This window comes from Meleagris gallopavo, chromosome 13 (genome assembly GCF_905368555.1).
Source record: "Meleagris gallopavo chromosome 13, MGAL_WU_HG_1.1, whole genome shotgun sequence".
Classification (NCBI taxonomy): domain Eukaryota; kingdom Metazoa; phylum Chordata; class Aves; order Galliformes; family Phasianidae; genus Meleagris; species Meleagris gallopavo.
Window position 1 is genome coordinate 8,031,972 of NC_139416.1, and position 13,690 is coordinate 8,045,661.

At 40.4% G+C, this 13,690-nt stretch overlaps 1 protein-coding gene across 5 annotated transcripts in view; it reads left to right on the forward strand.

Annotated features, from left to right (window-relative positions):
* The window catches only part of ZNF536 (zinc finger protein 536), a 327,986-nt gene that overhangs the window by 2,445 nt on the left and 311,851 nt on the right, over window positions 1-13,690 (forward strand). The window contains exon 1 of one of the 5 annotated variants that reach the window (XM_085234869.1): window positions 352-772. The exons of the other annotated variants lie outside the window; for them this stretch is intronic. The gene's annotated coding sequence lies outside the window, so the exon portion shown is untranslated. Of the gene's footprint in view, window positions 1-351; window positions 773-13,690 lie in introns of those variants that run through there. 5 annotated transcript variants of the gene reach the window in all.

Sequence of the window (13,690 nt, forward strand, 5' to 3'; positions counted from 1 at the left end):
CCGTGTTTGCTGAGCTGATCTGACCGCTTGATACAGATAGCGGCGGCGAGCCTCCCCGCTTATGTGGAAAAAGACTATTTTAAGTGTCGTAATTAAGTTTAGAAGCCTTGTTTGGGCTCATTCACTGCTTGAAATAAAAAGGACTGTCTGCTTTTAGACCCTTTCTGAAGGGGTTGGCGAAGCGCCTCTGCACGTTTGCTCGGAGAAGAATGTTTTCTTTTCTAGTTTAATATTAGAAACTATATTTTTACTCGTTTAAACTGGATTTGATTATTCCTGCGGAGGTTTTTTTTTTTTTCTCTCCCCCCCCCCCCCCCCCATTCCTCCTCCCCTATCACTCAAATCTTTGTTCATTGTTCATTGACTGGGGAAAGGCTGCTTAAATGTACGGAGAGAGTGGGGAGGCCCCCTCGCTGGTTTGATGTTGAAATAGTAAACCTGAATGAGGAGGGTGGCTGGAAAAGTGGACATTGCAGCTTTAATTAACTTCAAGATGCTTCGGCGAGGACCAGAGCGTAGTAGTGACGTTGCCTCATAAATCTGCCCAGTGCCGTGCGTTGCATTGAACTATTACAGTATCACCGTCATGCTGAATATTCACTACCTATCCGGGAGCAGATTTGCATAATTGGATCTTTTTTTCTTTTTTTTTTTTTTTTTTTAATGAAACTTGTTTGCAAAAAAAACCAAACAAAACCAAAAAAACACCAAAAGCCCAAGTGAAAACAGCGGCGATCTGCATGATTGTAAGGGGTTCAAACATATCCGAAAAGTAAGTGACCTGCATCAGTACATCAATAGGTTAAGTGCAAATAAGATGAGAAGTGCTTCTGAAAGCTGTACATTCCCTATGTGGTCTCTTGGGTTATTTCTCAATAGCGGGATTTTTTTGTAGCCTCAGGGATTTTAGGTTTTCTGTCTGCTTTCATAACTTTTTCCCTCACAGTCCTCATGCAAGGTGAGGCTTCGTGCGGTGCCTGCGTACCTGCGGTGGGCTTTGGGAAGGAAATAGACGAGCAGTTGGCGATGCGTGGTGTTGGAGCTGTATAATTACACTGCTGTGAAGGGAGATGTGCGTTGCTGTTGTATTGCTGATCATCATCGTGCAGATCTTCACGGAATACTTGGGGATATTCAAAGATTGCATGTGTTTGCGTATGCTGAAAAACTGACTTACTTAACTAAGCTGTTACTTCATAAATCATAGAGGCAAGGAGTTTTTTAACGTATTTCTCCCCTCCCGTTTCACTGAGGATGAAGATTACTGGAGTAATTAGAAATGCCAGGGATTTTTAGAGTGAATTTGTAGTTTATACGTGAAAGCCATCCGCTCCTATCCGAGGAGCTGGCGTGCAGGATCACAGGTTTGGATCAGGCTCTGAAGCATTTTGCAAAAAGAGATTCCGGGCTTTCAGATACTGTGGGGACAAAGTTGTGAGCGGAGGCGGCCGGCGGCTCTGCCCAGAGCAGCGACCCGTGGGGACGTGGAGCGGGAGCAAAGGCTGCGTGCAGCCCGAGCCGTGCCGGCCGCCCCCCGCGCCCAGGGCTGCTTTAGTTATGATGTCATTCTGATAGTGGAGAGCAAATGTCTCCTGATTCTGCCATTAAACGCCTGGCTGATTTGCCTGATAATGATAGCATTGACGTCCTGCTCCTTGACAAATGCAAGCCCTATGAGCCCTATGAATTAACTTTTCTCCCATAGACGAGAGCTAGCTAGCTTTACGACTCGTAAACGTAGCAGCACTTCTCTGACAGATTGCTTGGAACCTCGTTGCTTCTGCAACAAACCCCTTCCCCAAACCCCGGTCGCGTCAGCCTGCTCGTGCACCCCTGTGCGGTGCGGGCCTGATGCGTGAGCTGCTGAGCTCTCAGCACTTCCACTGACTTGGGATGGAGTTGTGGGGGCTCGGCTGCTGTGATATTGGGGCCCTATGTTCAGCTTTCCTCTTCTTTTATTTTTGAAAGTTGGTCAGATAAGAGGGCTCTGTGATTTCTCGTCATTACAAAAATGCTTGTAAATAGCTTGATATGTTTGTCCTGCTCTGTTCTGTTTTTTTTTCCCTTTTCTGCTCTCCTTTTGTAATTAATCTTCTAGCGGATGCACTATTAATATTTTAATCTTTTGAACAGAAGAATCATAAATGAGTTGTTTAAAGTTTTCAGAATGTTTTAGAAAGAAAATGTCTCCAGTTGGTAACAAGTGCTTGGAGAATCGGCTGCTGTCTCAGCCCCTGCACTGGAAGGGAATCCTCCTGGTGCAGCTGATCCAGCTTGCAGCTGGGAACACTTTCCCTTTCTGCTCTGTCCTCAGATTTTGCTTGTGACTTTGAGTTTGTATCACTGCAGGTAAATGAAATTTAATGGTTTTTTTTTTTTTTTTTTTAAGTGCAACTGGCTTAAACTTTGTTATCATTTGCTATTTAAACGATGACTATTAACAGCTGCAGATGCAAGGAAGGTTAGTCCCTCTATTACATTTGCAGGGAACGCGTCTAAAATATTTGCATGCTCAAGCTGCCTTTTGCAAATGAGTTCCCGAAGATACAAGTTGCTGTGACGGAAATAGTGTATTAAAACACTTTTAATAATTGACTGCGTCTTTATCAATTGTAGCGAAGAGAAAGGAATTGTTCTATGGGCTTTTTGACTTCTGAACGTATTGGAGCTCTCTGATACTCAGCAAGTTGTCTGGTGCTGTCTTCACTGAAGACTTTTATGTAATGAAGAGGCTGATTGTCATATTTTTGTCCATGCTGGAGGCCAATAACCCAACCCATTCATTATCAGAAGAGAGTAGCCTGGAAGTTGCAACATCAGGACCACTGTTTTGCTTGCAGCAATGGAGTGCTGAGATCGGGAATCGTGATTTTCAGTACAGAAAACTGGCACATGTGGTTGTTTACCCGCCACGGGAGTTATAGGTGGCCAGGGATGTTTGCATTAGCACAGACATAGAAAATCCAGCAGCCCAGTGGAATGGGTTGTGCTCATTCCTGGGAAGCACAAGTTTCAGTCGGCAAAGGAAAATCTGTAGGAGTCGTTTTGTGTCATGTTTTGGCTTAAAGTTAACTTTGAATTGCACAGGTGTTTGTGGAGTGCTTTACCTTAATAAATAAATAAATAAAACACATGGTTTTAGATGAACTTTATAAAAAATTGAAGAGAAAGCCATAAATAGATTTATTTTTACAGTTTGAATAAGGACAGCTACAGCTTTTATTATCTTCTGATTTAGCGTGTTTTGATGGCACTTGTAAGTAAATTTAAATTTTAATCTCTGAATTTCTCTCAGATATGAGTAGATGTGCGTATGCTCTTCGTTATTGCTAAAAGCAGGACTGTACTGAAAAGGCATTTTTATATCCTCTCATTCACACCTGGCATTTTTTGCCTTATTTTTTACCCCGTCTTCTTTCGGGCATTTTGTGCATCTGTTTCAGAGGTGCAAGCAGTTTGGATTCAGGGAAATAGATGAAAGAATAGAATTTTTTTTTTTTTTTTTTAAAGAAACACAAATAAAACTTATTTCTGGCAACTGTAGATGAAAATCCACATTTCTGTAGCGATGACACTCCAGGCACAGATATTCTCTGAACAGTAAAAAAGAATGGGTTACTGGAAGAAAACATGCAAAAACAAAATCATTCTGCAGTGCTTAATTGGATGATCTTAAGGTTATTGTACAAATGCGGGTTCTGGTTTCCAGTTGTGCAGCCAAATACAGCATACAAACTTTTTATGAGTAAGTCACTGATCAGAATCTGACCTTGGATAGAAATGAGAAAATTGTAACGATTGATGGGTGCTTGTTGCTGAACATGAAATAAATGAGCGATGCTGGTCTGAATCTGAGTGGATCACAATAACTGCTGTGACATTTTTGCTCCTGTTGGCAGGTTAAGCAAGGAAGCCAAGCACCGAGTGAGAGATCTGAAGTATCTTTTCAGAGGTAGCCATCAGGATGAGCAAAGAGGCACAGGAATAGGGTAGGGATCTGGGTTGCCTCTGCCCAACTGCACCAGCGCTGTGACTGAATGCACTCCCAGGGGGAAGCTGCTTCCAATATTCTGAATTTGGCACCTTTCCCTTATATTTAAATTCGCTCTAATTTTCAGGTGCATCTTACTAGATAACCAGATGCATCAAAAAAGCAAAAGAATTATAGAGCAGTAATTACAATTAGCCTTGTTGTCTGTTTTTTGAAAATTGCAAGATGGGGCCTTGAAAGTATTTTGAAGTTTTTTAGAGGTCTTAATCTAAACACTCTATGCGAGATTGTTTTTTAAAGAGAAGGGTTCTTTAGGTCAAGCTGAGCTATATTAAAGACAAACAATTTTGTTAGAATCTATCTTTTAAACACAGATGAAGAAAACAGAACTAAAATAGCCACAGCATTCTCAGTATCCAATCCTTTCTACATTTTGCATTGCAATATTTGAGAGTCCAGTAACCGAAAGCAGAACTAGGTAATTCCTCACAAGTATTTGTCATGCTATGAAAAAAAGCAGTGCTGCCCATCATGGCAGGATGTGAATGGAGAAATCTGCAGGTTGCAGTGCCTGAAAATAATGTTGGTTGCTTAGATAGCACTGCTGTAGCGTGGGGAGAGCTGGCTGCTTTGACACCGGCTGCTCTGCGAGGTGTTGGTGTCCAGCTGTCCACCTGTGGCATCTCAGGCTTCCAAGGGCAGCCAGCGCTTGTTGTAAGGATAGAGGTTGGTGGCGCTTCTTTGTGCTCCGAAGATCAGGTAGCGGTTATCCAGGTGGGCTTCCCACAATGCCAGGGGAAGGCTGCTCTGGAAGATGTGGCTCTGGCTCAGTTTTCTGGACAAGAAAAGAGAAGCAAGAGAGGATGAAAAGAAGAGTAAGAGCTGCCTGCTGTGGGCTGCACAGTGATGTGGGAGAGCCTGCACAAGGGAGCTGCCCGCGGCTCCAGCTCAGCCACAGGGCATTCGAGGGAGCCTTTGGCCTCAGGTTGGTCAGAGCGCTACAGTGCAAAGGGATGAGTGGCATCCCTGCTCATTCCTTTCCTAATAAGCTGATCTCAGCCTTAATACAAGTTTTGTTACAGCTTCTTTATGTTATTTCTTGACATTATGGTAAACACCATGGAAAACTTTCCATCTCATGTCTTTGGGTATATGATATGCTGTTGCTGTCACTGTGGATCTTTGCGACAGGTGGGAGCCATGCTGTACTCATGGATGTTCGGGGGGGGTCCCTACCACATACCACCATCCACTTGGTCACAGCCACATGAATCACTTCCCCAGCAGTCCCAGCCCCTGCTGATCCAGGAGTTGCTCCTGGTACCCGTGAGGTATTGCCGTGCTAGGCTATAGGGCTGCCCTTCCATTTAATTTGTGCAGTGATACCACAGTTTGTGTTTATGTTTTATTTCACTCTCGGAAGTTGCTCTCTATAGATCTGTTCAAACATCGTTACTATCAGTCTTGTCATTGGAATATCAACAGCAGATATAGATAAATACAGATACATCCCTTTCATGTTAAATGTAGAAAAGCGTGGATAAATAGGAAACTCAAGCAGAATTACTTCATGCAAAGGATAATAAACATATGGGATAAATTACTAGCAAGGAAAGGATAAATGAGTTCAAGGGAAGCCTAAGCTTGTTTTTCAAGAAAGGGCATGTGAGATCTGGGGTGAAGAAAGCAAGGAGGTGTAAAGTCAGGTTTCTGTTAACACAGGCTAGCATGGTGGCCTGGTTGCTCATGTCCTAACATTTCTTTCAATAGTACCACATGGGTGGTTACATTTTATTTTCATGTGTGTTTGTTAACATTGACTCTATAGATCTACAAGTGTTTTTTTTTTCTTATGAGGTGAATAGCAATGTTAAAACATAGGGAGGTGCCAACTTTTGGTTCTTATATCAGTGTTTTTCAAGGGAGAGATGTGACAGTGAAGTATCTTGCATTGATTGAATGAATTAGGGAGAAATCTTGTCTTCTCTTGGATAGGTTTACAACTGACAAGAGGAGAAGAAACTATCTTCTACTCTAGGGATAAGGAGTTTTTGATAGGTGTTTGTCCTGGCTAAACCATTGCACTGCTGGAACAAACAAACAAAACAAACAAACAAAAACCATGAGAATATTTCTCTCTCTCTCTTTTTTTTTTTTTTTTGCTTTGTTTTGTTTTTTCCACATGAGTTTGCATGGACATAACACTGGCTTTCGGACTCTGAGATGATGTCTGAGTTTTCTGAATGCTGAGTATTGACTCAGTATTGAAACTGCAGCTACAGGTAGCTTTTCAATGAACCTTTGTTTCATTGGAATGTACCCTGCATTTTTTATTGAACTGATGGGTCTCTTCACAGAGGAAAATGCATAAAGGTTAGAAAAATTTTCATTGATTCTGGTGTGGTTTCTAGGATCCAATTCTGCACCTCTTTTTTTAGTTGGGGTAGGACTGAGTCCATAGAGAAAACCTCAGTTCCATACCAGGCAAGTTTCACGTGATTTCTAGTTCCACCACAAATAGAACGTGCAACTCCATTGGTTATAAACTTAGTACAAAGCCCAGTGTTGTCAAAAAACTGGTAAGATCTTAATAAACTTTTTTTTCTAGTTTCATGATTTCAAGTACAAAAAGAAACCCAACCTTTTAGAGTTTATAAATGCAAAGGTTATGGTCTGTCCAAAATTGAAATGTAGAACACAATGACTTTATTTACCTTTTAAAGAGATCTATTCTTCATTGATTCATTGAGATTTTGCTATAGGAGTGTAATTTCTCCTAGGGCTAATAAAATAACTAGCAGAAGATAACCTAACATCTTTATTAGTACCATAATACCAGCTAAGAAAACTCTCCCGGCCTAAATACTCCCTTCTTTAGAATTTACTGCAAAATTTCTTGTGAAATAGCTTAAATATTTTAAAATATCCTTGACCATTTTAAGGAACATCTTTCTTTTCTTGAATACAGAAATCCAAATCTATGTGTATATGATTGATCAATGTGCTGTTAGGTAAACAAGCAGTAGGAAATCCACAACCACTTCTGGATTAGAATTTCAGTCTATCAAATGTTTTGGTAGAGTCTTTGGCATGCTAGGTGCTTTCCAAATATAGAAGTATTGTTTCTGGCCAGAATGAGCTAGAATTTTCTTATTGCAGTTGAAAAATGCCAGTTCATTAGTTTGCTGCAACATCTTTTTGTTGCTACATCTTCGAAGAATTTGTGAGGTTGACAACTGAATTTCTGCTCAAAATGAAAGAGCTGCATCTCTGCACTTCGTTATGGACTGGTGATTATGAAATGCACCTGGGTTGCTGGAGAGCTGGAGTCAGATTGCTCCTCCCATATCTGATTTGAATCAGCTCCTTCAAATCAAGTTTCTCACATCCCAGGTGAGTGCTCTCAAAACAACTTTGGCTCTCCCAGGGTGGGTCTTTTTAAGTTCCATCTTCAGGTTATTCTAATTTAAGTAATTGTTCGGTGAGTCAGGAGAAGACTGATTCTTAGCTTTAGCACTCAAGTGATCAAGTGATGTGAGTGGCTGGGTCCTGCTTTGTTTGGTTGCAGATTCTTTTTCCTCACATTGCTGAGTATGATATGGTGAGAATGCTGATATTTTTAATGTTTTACTGTTGGAAAAGGTTGTTGCTAACAGAATAGGAAGAAACTCTAAAATGATTCCCTATTTAGTTCTGTGCTTCTCTCAGAATGTTTTCAGTTCTATGATGATAGAAATTAGTTGGTAAGGGAGCACATCTGCAAAGAGTTTTCTTCTCAAAAAGAAGTTTTGCTGTTGTTTTATTGTATGGATTGTGTATGTGAACAAAACTGATCCCTACATCCTTCTGAGATTGAAGCCTGTAGCTGTAGGAGGCACAACAGGTGCTGGGTTGGACCCTTCTATTGTAAATACCTCGGACCTTTCTGCACATGTGGGTGGGACTTTTCCTACTGCCAGGTGGAGAGAAATGCCCTGTAAGTGCCAACAAATGCCTTAGAGAAACTGTGCTGTTAGAGCTTAGATTTCCTCGTAGAGAAATCTGCGTGACATGTTGAAGACTTATGGAACTGGTAGGTTTTTCTGGTGGAATTTCTTAGGAAGGAGCAGAAAAAATGTCTGTCTGTAGAAGGGGGATCCGCAAAGGGAGGAAACCTTCTTTCCTTGCAGTCAGAAATAGTAATTTTGATGGCTTCTGTCTCCTCTGTCTTTCATTCTTAACTTCTCTGGCAGCACAGCTCTGGCAGATCCCATGCTGAATTGGTTGGTTCCCCTTCTGGCTGCTCTGCAACAGTGATGGATTGGAGCCAAGGGAATAAATATAGCTCTTAGTTTCAGTAGTAACCCCCAGCCAGACTTCTACACCCTTCTACCTCCCAGAAACTTGGGAGGTCACTGTAGGGAGAGGGAATGGGTGATGCAGAGGTTAGGCAGGCTCGGATCTGGCTTCTCCAGCAGAGAGTATTCCTTTAGTCCCAAGAAAAGGGGAGAGGTGCTGCAGGAACCCACCATTGTCTTCTTTTCTGTGCGGAGCTGATGGGATCTGTAGATATGGTTGAAAAGCAGTTACCATTGGCTGTGCAGTTTCCATGTGAGTTTATTAAATGTGAACATTTTAATATGTAAAAATAACTTCACCATTTTGTTATTTCCTTTTACGTATTTCACTCCGGTTGGAAAAATGAAATCAATCTAGTCAGCTTTTCATCAGTTTCTCTTTGGCTGTCATGCAGTTGCACAATGCTGCAGTGCTTGGCTAGCAAAAATGTTTACAACGAAAAATTGTTTTCAATGGGATTAAAAAAAGAACCATGGAAACATTTTTATTGGTCTTCAATTTCTGTGCAACTTCAGTTTTTACAGGACCTAAGCTACATCGACGACGTTTCTCTGATTTTAAAATGATGCTGCCTTTTTTTACGTGTGCATGCAGTGTATAGACAAGATACAGTCCTGTGTCGTGGTACAAAAAATGTGAGCCGGACTGTTTCTTAGGATTTGGTTCAAAATCTGTGGAAATCCATGAGGACCTCATAGCTGACTTTGAAAGACTTCAGGTCAGACTCTTCCTCAGCCGTTTATGTGTAAATGCCTGTTGTGGTTGGATGAAACCACCTGAGTCATTTAGAACCGATCTGAGTTGCTGTCATCTGGCAATGCTGCGATGTCTCTTCCTAAAGCTTAGGTAGATTTGGGGATGTCTGCAACCCTTGTAGACCTTTACTGCCACTGTCACCCTGAGAAATTTTACGTGCAAAGAAGGCATAAAATCATATTCTTGGTAGATTAACCATAGCAAGACACTTTGGAGTGAAGTACCAGCTGAAGGTTTCCTTTTAAATGTTTGTGATAAATGTTAGTTGGTTTAGATTTTAATTTATTTGCTTTACTGTATAAATGGCAAAGAGCTATTCTAAGGAAAGTGCCCATATTTATGGATACTGAAAACTGCTTTTGTACTGTATGAACTCAGGCAGTGTGAACTCAGTGCTGCAGCTTTCCAGGGGCCTCTGCTGCTGATAACGGAGTGATCAGAAAGCAGCACCCAGAGCTTCTCTCACTGTTCTCAGGCTGTTCTCAGGCTGCCTGACTTCCAAGCTACGTTCAGTGCCTTTCAGTTGCCAGCATGAACTCTTTGTAATGGGGAGAAATGGGTACTCGTGCGTTACCTTTGAGAAGTGAAAGCCTTCGTATTAGAGAGTCATGGATTTCACAACCCCAAGCTTGTAAAACACTTTTCCAGTGCTTTATGAAAATTCTCTGCTGAGTTCACTAATCGATGACCTAAATGAATGTTTTAATGACCAGATCCATAGCTGTCTATGACTTATATCCTGTTTTTCAGGTGTGAGCTGGATCAGTCAAATTTAACTTGCTTTTAGTTGGAGCCATCATCACAAAAGCAAAGATACTGTTTTATAAATACAGTTCCCAAGCCTCTTTCAGATGCCAACTGTTGATGAGCTATTTTACACTCTTACCTCTTACTCAGCAAATACATCTTCTGAAGTGAGTTCCCATTCACCGTTAAGTGAAACAACTTGCATTTGATGAAGCAACTTCTGTTGTGACATTGGCAGAGGTATTAGGATCTATGATTTACATTTTTAATAAAACCAGGTAGATTTGAAAACTATTTACACATGTAAAGTCTGTAATGTAATACAGTTTTCATTTCTCTCTTCTGTAGAACATCTAAAGTCAATTTGATGCCTCGAACAACCTGGCTAGTGCATATTCTTCGACTGCATGGAATTTGTTCACGTACCTTTTTTGAGAAGATATCGATGTTTTTAATCAGACAGGGACTATTTTTCTGCTCATACTTTGCTTTGATGAAATTTTTTTTGGGAGATTGAGCTTTTGAAGAAGTGTTTCATATATTTGAGTCAAATAAAATATTACCTATTGGAGTGATAGACCCTTTTATGTTACTGCTTTACAAATACAGATTTACAAATACATCCTCAGACAATTCTTATTGTTGCTTGCTCTTCTGACACATAATGTATCTTTTACTAATTGTACTTTTATTATGGATTGAAATATATTTATTTTGGAGCAAATGTTTGCTTTTTTTTTTTTTTTTTTTGGAAAGGCGGAATCTTACAATTTCTGATTTGTTAATGAAAATGCCCTTGACTACTCCAGTTGCCTCTTTTTTTTTTTCTTTTTTTTTTTTTTTTAAGTTTCAATAGTTGTTTCACCTTTCTCTTTGTTGTTGATGCCTAAAATAGGAAAAAAACCCAACAAAACAGAAGTAAAAGAAGAAGCACTGGCTTTCAAGCATGCTTCCAGCTCCATGTAGATGTACCAGAGCTAGAATTTGACTACAAAACGTTTTTCTCAGGGTCTCTCTGTGGGTTGCCACAGTGCTGGGGAAACATGTTGTCAGGAGAAACAGGGCTGGCAGATGACATGAGGAGGAGTATTGCACATGCCTTTTCAAGCTGGTTTTGAAGGCAGTTTTTTCTGCTTTCATAATCTTCTCTTATTTGAAATAGGAAATCTGTTTGAAAAGTAAAGGAGGGGTGCCTCTTAAACTCTTTCTTTCTTCTGGGCTTGACTTTTTCTTTTTTACGTATTTGTTCAGAAAGCATTATGTGTGTAAATGGAATTTAGTATTGGTGAACCACGTGCTCTGCCAGGCTTGGGAGCCATTTGTATCCTGTTCTGGTTCTTAGGTGTTTCTTGACTGTTCGCTTACAGAGTGCGTGATTTAGTCCCCTTTTAGTTACTTCCATTTAGGATTTGTCCCCTGTTGAGATCATTATTTAGTACTAGGACAGCTTTTTTATGTTGAGTAGGGATCATTTATTTCTATAGAAATAAGAGGACTTAACAGCAGTGCACAATCAATATGCAAAATCCTACGAAGATCATCTGTATTTAAATGTGAACAACATTAATTCTAAACAATCTTCAGCCCTTATTTAGTTTAATCATCGCTGGACATCTAGGTGACGAAGGCTCTTCTAACTTATTAGTTTATTATCAGCAGTATTGCCGACACTTAAACCCTTCGATTAGGTATCCCAGTTACCTATTATTCTATTAGGGCTTGCTGCTCTATGGTTGAAGTCCATCATGAAACTCCTCTTGCCAAGGAGCAGATGCCCAATCCTTCTATAAGCGTGTGCATGTGGGGTTTGACAAGTGCACAAAGTGAATGTAAATAGGAGTTACTGAACAGTAGCATTTTATAGTAAGTTTGCATGTGTTATAACTCAATTATACGGAGATATCTATAGAAAGAACAAATTACTTATGTTTGACAAACTGATCTGATAAGAACAAGGAAACTTTAAAATAGTCTCATCTTTTTGTTTAGTTTTTTTTTTTCCTTGAGTTTGTGTTTAAATTTTATAAGGAAGGCCTTTTAAAGAAGTTTCTGTAGCTTTTAGGAGTTATTTAGTGCTTGTGTGGAAGATCGTATGTTCCTTCAGCTCTGAATAGCTTGTGGTTCTTTATCATTTGTTTCACGAGTCCTGATATCAGATATTGTAAGTGTTCCATTCATATAGGTGTAAAGAATGCCTGTTACAGCTGTCTAGTGAAACCTACTGCTACAGTGCTGTGACTCCACCTGTACGCTGCACTACTTGAGTTCATCTTATAAAGAGCATTTATGCAATAGCATCTGAATTAGCATGGAATCAGTGGTATTGAAACACGTGTTTAGTAGTTTTGCTTAGATTGGCTGCCGAGTGTTACAGCATGTGTTTAGGTCTGTGCTGAATTGCATCCTGTGAAGTAAGGAAAAGTCAAAGCAGTGGAATACTCTGAAATTTTGGTCATATTTGTTAGTTCAGGAGCTGAAATTTATGTTACTGAATGTGGGTGTTATGGTGTTTTGAAAACCTTTAAAGAATGATATTATCACTTATTTTTTTAAACCTCTGTTGCTCCCATCAACAATCCATATGATTTCAAGAGTTGCTTGTGGTCATATAAGTGTTTCTTAAATTTGCTGAAGGAGTAGGTTTTTAAAAGCGTGGTTCAAAGGAATAATACTTTAGAGTCCTTGTGGTATTGAATTACATTCCAAAAAGAAAAAAAGCATTCAGTATAAACAAGTAAAGTATTCATACAAACATTAATTAAGCTCATGTCACAGATCCTTGCTTTCTGTGAAGAGTGGGAGAGCGCTTCTCCTTTGCTTTTTCTTTTCCCTTAAACTTTCCTGGCACCCTTACACTACTTCTTTCCATAGCAAAACTGCTCCAGACACCCAAAGCGACTGGGCCGGTCCCATCATCCATAACCCATTGTGGCTGCAGAGCTAACAAAGATGGGCTTATGAAGCCCTTCTGAGAAGATAACCTGGCTGCAGGACGAGGAAGTGTGGAAGGCAGAGTAATTCCAAGGAGCTTTGTGGCACCACACCAAGGCAATGAGTGTGGCAGCGCATGCAGTGATTGGCCAGGGGTGGGACATGGCACAAAGGCTGCTGGCATTGGGAAGTCTGGCTTGTGAGCTCTGCTGGGGAAGGGAATGTGGGGAAGGCATGGGAGAAGAGTCTTTTACTGCATCCTGGGAGAACGCTGGTCTGTGTGCACTCAGATCAGAGTGATCCACAGTTGTAAAATAGCTCTTACTCTCTCACACGTTGTTCTGAACTAATACTTGCTGTTTTAATTCTCTTTGCAGACCTTGATATCAAAGTCACCACGCTTTCTTGTTGGAACTCTGAGTAAAATAAGAGATCTATACCAAATATTGAAAAATTAGTCTTAGCAGAATGAAAAACGAACTTGCTGAATGTCCTCACTAATGACATAAACAAGGTGCCATGTCATTCTGCCCACCCTCTTTCATCCAAAACCAGATTATGTTCTTCATCTCTCTAATGGTACTATTAGCAAAATCACATTGGAAGCCAGGACCTTATTTGTGATGCCGCTTCTCCCTTGGGGCAGATATTGAAGCACAGGCACAGTATAAAACTTCAGAAAGAAGGCAAATATCAGCTACTTTTAGCCCAGGATTAGCAGTTAAGACTCCTGAGTGTCATCTGAACATTGATTATTTGTCAGATAATGCAATTACATTTAATGGAGGGCACTGCTCAGGAGTTACACAGTTTAACTAGCACTTTAGTTTTTTATGCACTATACCATGTTCACAGCCGCAGTGGAGGCATGAGTGATGTTTGACACTCAGTTGCAGTAATACTTTTCCAAAGCAGTTGCATATCACA